Raw genomic sequence first — 8415 nt, forward strand, 5'->3', positions numbered from 1 at the left:
TTTTTAATTTAGCTAGTGTATAGGTGGAAAACTTCAAGGCCTCCTGCCTTGAGTTTATTGAACAAGTAATAACAAAAAAACTTCAGCTGCTTGGCCGAAGTTTTTTATAGTGCAATATCATTTTTTTAATTTAACCAGTTGTAGGAGGAAACTTCAGGGCTCCTTCTTAGAAGTTTTTTAATAATAAATTAAAAAACTTCAGCTGTTAGGCCGAATTTTTTTATTTAGTGCAATATAATTTTTTTATTTAGCGAGTTGTATGGTGGAAAAAACTTCAGCCTCCTGCTGAAGTTTATTTTTGCAGTAATAACAAAAAAACTTCAGCTGCTTGCCGAAGTTTTTTTAAGTGCATATATCACTTTTTTTAATTAGCCAGTGATAGTTGGAAAACTTTCAGCCTCCTGCTGAAGTTATTTGAGTAATAACAAAAAAACTTCAGCTGCTTGGCGAAGTTTTTTTTAGTGCAATATCATTTTTTTATTTAGCTAGGCTCCTTCTGAAGTTTTAAGTAATAAATTAAAACCTTCAGCTGAAGTTTTTGTTTTTATACCTGTCGAACTTAAGCTTCTTAGTTGTTGAAGAAGTAAATTGATCTTTTTTGATAATGTCCTGATGTTATTATATGTATCTTTTACTTTTTTTGACAGATGGCTCTAAAGCACCTAAAGATCCTAAAGTAGCTTAGAAGGCAAAGCACCTAAAAAACCTAGACTACCTGTAGTAGTCCCAGTCCTTATGTCCCTCAGCCTCTACCTACCACCAGGACAAAGAATTTTGAGTTTACAGCGAATGGTTTAACTCTAAGAAGGTTACTGGAAGGGGAACCATGATTTGAAGAGATTTATTGCATCTTTCTTGACTCCTGCACAACAGGGTAAGCTTAGTAATGGTCCATTTAACAACTATTGCTATGGAGAATATCAAATGCAGCATTGAAGTTGGTTCATTGTCTGTGTCTTTCTCGAATATTCACGAATGATTGAGACTCTATTTGTTTCAAGATATTTGGCATGATGTTTCCTTCACCCTTGAAGACTTTCACATTATGTGTGATTTGCCAGTAACAGCACATAATATTGAAAAACCATTTAATCGAAAGAGCACTGTTCTAAACCGGTATTTTGGTAAGTCCAAGGGTGTGTATCTGAAGGATATTCGAGGTTTTTATGACTCACAATGCAATTCCCAAGAATGCTGTGAATTATCCACACGTATGCGAGGAATGATTAAAAGATGCAGTTACGCTTTGTGAAATTCTTATTTTTAGAGTCTATCTGTTTGGGAAAAATAACGAATTCATGTGTGAATGAGGAGTATGGCATCTATCGTTGAGGACGAGAAGGCTGTGTTGAAATACCCTGGGTAATGTTGGCTTATGAGAAGCTCATTATTCATTGAAACAATGTATTGGACAAGCAGAACAAACATCATGCAACTGAGTATTAACTACTGGTTTCCATATCCGTATAGTGTTTTGGTTCTATGAGCGCTTCCCCCAGATGTTCGGATGAGGTATGTAGCAGAGGATGAGTACCTTGATATGCCTCGGATCCCAGGATGTTACGTTATGTATCGTGGAGCTAAATTTCCTGAACTTTATTAATATGTTCAAAACTCATGAAGTAAGTTACTTTTTATTTTGTAATAATATGCTGATGTATAGTTATTTTTTCTTACTCAATATACTTTTTTGTATTAAATGAGATATCGCGACTGTAGGGTATTGATATAATTCCTACAGAAGAGGAATTGAATGCAATGCCTTTAATTAGGAAATTACCTTGCAGTAGGATTCGTTCAAATGTATGGAATATGCAGTTCCTTCAACTGGTAAATCACCACTTACTCTGAGTCGACCAAACGAAATTGAATCCGAAATCCTTCATTGGTAATCACCACCTACAAAAGTCGATCAAAAGAAGTGAATCAAACTCATGACATTGATGAAATTACCACGTAGTTGGAATCAGCCAAAAGAACTGAATCAAACTCCTTTATTGGCGAGCATCTCGTACCAAGAGTCGTTCTACTCCATCTAAATCCTGACTTTGATGAAGATGAATTACTTGATAAAAAATGCTCTGTAAGTTTTTATCTGAGTTTTTTGGGTTTGTTTTTTAAAAGTTACAATATGTTTTTGAGCTTGAAGTTTTTTCACTTTGAATTTTTGTTGTGTTATCTATGTAGAGGTTAACGACGGAGGTTCAAAGGCAAAATAAAAAGAAAGAAGCACAATCGTGACGAAGTTTTTATAAGTTTAAAAAGGAGGAGCGAAACTGCTATTGTGGATGCTGTTTTTGTAAAAGTGAAGTAAGCTAATTTAATAGAGAAGTCTTTTTATTTGTTGCTCATTTTATTCGATTAATCATTTTTAGTAAATTTTTTTTCTAGGAATATTTCAGATGAGAAGTTTTGAACAGTTGTTTACGATTGTCAACAAATCAAATGGAATGGATCGAAGATAGACAGGATGAATGACTGTTGTGAAGATCCATTGGCTTTTGAAGGCGATAAAATGTTCAAGAACAAGTTGAAGAGCAACGTTCCAGTCCTGATAGATTGAGCAGATATGTAAATGATGAAGACATTTATCAACTGGGAATTATTGGTATGAGAAGTCTCATAATCAAGTTGTCGAGATGAGAACTACTGCTCATGATTTGCTCATTGCCTAATGTCGAGATGATAATGCTACAATAATCGAACGGACTCGGAGGCTTGAGTTCAACACAAGGTGTGAGAGAAAGTCAGAATGATCAAGTTGTTGACATTTGAAACATTCACCGAAAATTTATGTGCTTCGGAAAGTTGACAAGCACCTGCTGGTACTTCAAATCTAGGAGATCGGTCAGCAGAGAGTAATACAATTTGCAATGAACTCTCAGTTTGCTACACAGGAAATTGTTACTACAGATACAATTACAAACATGTTTTTGGGTGAATTTTTGGTTTCGTAAATGGTGAACTTCAGCTATAGAGCTGAAGTTTTTTTTTTATAACTGTCGAGAGTGAAAGTTTTTTTTTATAACTGTCGAACTTCAGTCTAGAGCGAAGTTTTTTTGTTATTTAACTGTCGAACTTCAGCTCTAGACTGAAGTTTTTTTTATAACTGTCGAACATCACTCTAGACTGAAGTTTTTTTTGATAAGTGTTGAAGTTTTTGTTTGTGATTGGCTAACTTAGCTTGTTAGAGTGAAGTTTAATTGTTTTTTTATATCTGTAGTAAAAATTTTCACTACTTGTATAAATTTTTTTTTTTTTATATATAGAAAAATTACTTGATGTTTTCCCCTCCTTTTATGAATATGCAGTGGAGTTAAAACTGTTGTTGGTTCAATCTGCCACAACTCAAAAAACTCTAGTTGATGATGCTTCATTTGAATGAAGGTAAAGTTGAGAAAACTCCTTTCAGAGAATACTGCAATTGGTTTGTCGACGTTGATTCAGAGTTGAATGGTCTGGAAATGCTGATTATGAGAAAGGCATGCAGCCTGGGAAAGTACAGCGGAACAAACGTGAGGTATTCTATAGATATGAATTATTATATTTGACTCGATAGTATATTTTTACATTTTGAAATATTACATATTTATTTTTCTTTTTTATATTTTTTTTGAATGATTTTCAGATTATTTGGGCAGGTCGAAAGAATTCGGTGATGAATTTCTGAGGCATATGAAAAAGGGAAATAACATATATTCACACCTGTTGGAGTCACAGACAGGTGTGAAGTGTTTGTTGGTATTTTTTTAAAATTAGTGAGTAGTATTTATTTATTAATTTTTTTTTCGATGAAGATTACAGGATCTGTTGGAATGAAACACCATCTGTGTCGCAACACTTAGCCAGGTAATTATTTTTGCAATTCGATTACTGTCTTTTTTTTTTGCCTAAATGTGTATTCTGGTTCATTTTTATTTATGGTTTATATTTTTTCTTGTTTTTGCAGGATCTCATCTGACTGCATCAGAACGCTTCCAAAACCTAGAGAAGGAAGACTTTCTAGTTCTCCTATGTGTGATTACCACGTGATATCCCAACTTCAATATATGTTCATTTTCACTTCGTAGTACACAAGGGGCGATTTCAAGAAGGTAATTCTGCTGCTGTTGGTGTTCGTGAAGAGACAAGGCAAGAACCGTCCTCCGTGAACAGCAGGGAGGTTGATCAAGGCATCCCGCCACGATGGCTGTAGTTCCCCACCCTGCTGCTGTACAGAACCATTTAGTTGTGACGGAACAGAGGAGAGCAATCAAAAGGGAAAAGAAGATAAAAAAGGAAAGATGCGTATTTGGAGAGTATTTGGTTGATCTCCTTATGTGTTTATTAGGAAAAAAGCCAAGGGGGCAAGATTGGATAGTAGGAAGATGAGAAGGTGTCCTTCCAGTATGTTTTCTCAACCAGCGGATTGATCAAAGATTTTAAAAGTGGTTGAGATGGATGCCAGTGAATATGATTCCAATCCATTGAGATTAGCTGGACTTCATATTCAAAAATCATTCTTTACCGAGCTTATGGATCGCTGACTCTGATTTTGCGGATGAAGTAAGTTATTAAATTTGTTTTTTGAATTGGTTTTCAACAGTTGAATTGGTTTTAATTGGGAAATGCAGTTTGAAAATTGTAGTTGTGTAGTGTGTGTTTTGTAGACTTCATAGTGGTTAATTTCAATGTTATCATTTTTGTCGTTGTCCATTTGCAGCATATTGACGTGTGCGTATTTATTGCGCCAAAAAAATATTTGCTATCACCTCTTCACATTATACAAAAGCAAAATGTTGCAGTAACAGATTTACTTTTCCATCCAATATATGGACATCCTGGTTAGTGTTATCCTTCAAGAGAAAAGTTGAAGAATAATTGAGAAAAGGAAGCAAAAAGAGAATGCAGATTCTTAAAGAGCAAATTCCAAAGAAAATATGATATCAAAGAACAGTTGAAAATAGGAAGAAGAAAGAAGAAGGAAGAAGAGAAGAAGAAGGAAGGGAAAAAAGGGGGAAAAAAAGGGAAAAGAAGCGGTATTAGCCACTTACGGACTTTTTTGGTATGAGGAGATCAACGAATGAAAGGTGGCCAACTCGAAAAGCCTGACTTTCCTTGTGGTTTCTCATGGGCATCTTGCAAAAATATTCTTTCCATTCGACTTAAGCCAAGGGAGGGCCAGATATCTACGGCACTACTTTTTTGGATATCTCGACTTTAAGATAAAATTATATATTGTATGATTCGATGGGCAGTGTAACATACACCGTGCGATTGACATGTCAAAATTTATTGCCCGGTTTTGATTCACATTGGTCTCAAATGCTTGAATTTGGGGAATTAATAAATATTATGGGACAGTCCTGGGTGGAAAGGATATTTAAAATTAAGTTTGGATGCACACACCGAATTAGATTAAAAGGTAATGTGTTTCACATATGTTTTACGATGCATTCTTATGTTTATATTATTTTGCCTTGTCTTAACTATTCTTTAAATTTCTTTTTGATGGTGTTTTTTGCAGTGTTGATTGTCGTATATTTGTCTTAAGTTTATGGATATGCGGTTGATGAGAGAAGATGTTCTTTCAATTTTAATCAAAGTCAAAACATTGGAATTCAGGACAGAATTGGCTGCCAATTTGGGCTCATGGAATTGAAAAAAAAGGATGCGTATTTGAAACTCCAGGAAGAACGAGTAAAGGGACATGATATGGAGATTTTTAAAGACTCTGTGTTGAATTTTTGATTAGAGGATGGTTGGTTGTACATAATTTGGATTAAGAATATATATTAATTATTTTTTTAGTTCACTTTTGTTCTTTACAACTACTAGCATTTACTATTTTTTTATATTGCATTTCCAACTACTAGCATTTACCATTCATCTTTTGGCCAATTGCATTATGTTTTACATTCAATTTCTATGAACAAAAAAACATGGGTAAAAATCTCTTTCAGCGATTACAGATAATTAAATTGAGAGGTACATTCTTTGGCATATATTAACAATCTTTCACTTGAAAATTTTCATTAGTCATCAGTAGAATTCTTACAGATTTCTTAAATTTTGTATCAAAGAAAAAAAAGGAAATGTTGGACTAACGACATGCTTTATTTGGTGTAGCAGGGAGTTCCTGTTGAACAAAATAGTGAAGGAGAAGTTGAATATTTTCATATTGAAGGGGATTGCCAGATCAAATACTCGCAGCACCAGGAAAATTTGCTCTTTTAGGAAAATGAGCAAATTTTACCTAGTGCTCGAGTTTTTGATGTGAGCCAGTCTCCGTCACATATGAAAGTACTTTGGGACTCTCCCTTCACTATCTTTGCTTCCCACGATTCCCAGATGCACACCAGTAAGCAGTCTGGCCAACATTTTCTTGTTTTTCTTATGAAAGTAGATGTAGTTGCTAAAAAACCCCAGGAAAAACTCTTTGGTGGAAAGACATAGTGAAGTTTTTCATGTAACATTTGGTGAAGAAACTAAGAAGAGCAACTATGGACAATTACTATGGAGAATATGAAGACACTCTGTTGAACTTTTTGAATGAGGAATAACTTGTAAACAAGAAACTAAGTTTTCTTTTTTTCCAAGGATGTAAGTGAAAAAAAATTGTATTTTGTGAAATACATTATTTTGTGTGAATTATTGTGACTTTGATTTATTCAAATATGTTTTAGTCTTTTTCATGAAATGTCAAGTATTTCTGCTTAAGTTTTGAATATACTAAGAAACTTAAGCACATTAGGCCGAAGTTTCTTGAAAAGCTTTAGGACAAAAATTATTGAATTACAATAGAAAAACATTTCAGCTACCAAGTGCTGAAGTTTTTTGAAAATATACAAAAAAACTTCAAGCCTATTGGGCCGACGTTTTCGAAAAAGCTTTAGGACAAAAACTATTGAATCCAACAAAAAAATTCAGCTTGCCAGTGCTGAAGTTTTTGAAAATATACTAAAAAACTTCAGCTATTGGGCCGAAGTTTTTGGAGAACCTTTAGGACAAAAAACTATTTGAATCCAACAAAAAAACTTCAGCTGCCAAGTGCTGAAGTTTTTTGGAAAAATACTAAAAAAACTTCAGACATTGGGCGAAGTTTTTCAAAAAATCTTTAGGAAAATTACTATTGAATCAAACAAAAAACGCTCAGCTTGCCAAGTGCTGAAGTTTTTGAAAATATACTAAAAAAACTTCAGCACATTGGGCCGAAGTTTTCCAAAAAGCTTTAGGACAAAAACTATTGAATCCAACAAAAAACTTCAGCTACCAAGCTGCCGAAGTTTTTGAAAAATATACTCTAAAAAACTTCAGCCTATTTGGGCCGAAGTTTTTCGGAAAAAGCTTTAGGACAAAAACTATTGAATCCAACAAAAAAACTTCAGCTTGCAAGTGCTGAAGTTTTGAAAAATATACTAAAACACTTCAGCTATTGGGCCAAAGTTTTTCGAAAAAACCTTTTAGACAAAAACTATTGAATCCAACAAAAAAACTTCAGCTGTTCAAGAGCTGAAGTTTTTAAAATATTCCTAAAACACTTCAGCACATTGGTCCGAAGTTTTTCAAAAAAGCTTTTAGGACAAAACTATTGATCCAACAAAAACTTCAGTTGCCAAGTGCTGAAGTTTTTGAAAATATAAAAAAAACTTCAGCATATAGGGCCGAAGTTTTTCCAAAAACCTTTAGGACAAAAACTATTGAATCCAACAAAAACTTCAGTTGCCAAGTGCTGAAGTTTTTTGAAAATATACTAAAACGTTAGCCTATTGGGCCGAAGTTTTTCGAAAAAAACCTTTAGGACAAAAAAAACTATTGAATCCAACAAAACTTTCAGCTGTTCAAGTGCTGAAGTGTTGAAGTTTACTAAACAACTTCAGCACATTGGAGCAGAAGTTTTTCGAAAAAGCTTTAGGACAATACTATTGAATCCAACAAAAACATTCAGCTGTCAAGTGCTGAAAGTTTTTGAAAATCATATAACAAAACTTCAGCACATTGGGCCGAAGTTTTCGAAAAAGCTTTAGCACAAAAACTATTGAATACAACAAAAACTTCAGTTGCAAAGTGTGAAAGTTATTTTTTACTTATATAAAAAAACTGTGGGTTTTACAAGGGGCTGAGTACATTTCTCTTTTGCATTTCTACATACTTGTTTTACCACCTACTAATCTGGTCTTCATTTCCATTTCTTGAACGTAAAACAGTTTAAAAAACAGCTGAAAAGTTACTTTTAATTTATAGATTAAATTGATTAGGTAACTCTTTGTCTCATTATATTAACAATCTCTTCACTTGAAAATTCATAGTCATTCATAGGACTTCTATCATATTCTGTTACTTAGTCTTTCAGCATTGTTAAAGAAAAAATGTCTGGTGCAACGGAAGTGGTTAAGCCTAATATGGATGAACATTATGAGATTGGCGAAGTTTGAA

Source organism: Nicotiana attenuata, unplaced genomic scaffold, assembly GCF_001879085.1.
Source record: "Nicotiana attenuata strain UT unplaced genomic scaffold, NIATTr2, whole genome shotgun sequence".
NCBI lineage: Eukaryota > Viridiplantae > Streptophyta > Magnoliopsida > Solanales > Solanaceae > Nicotiana > Nicotiana attenuata.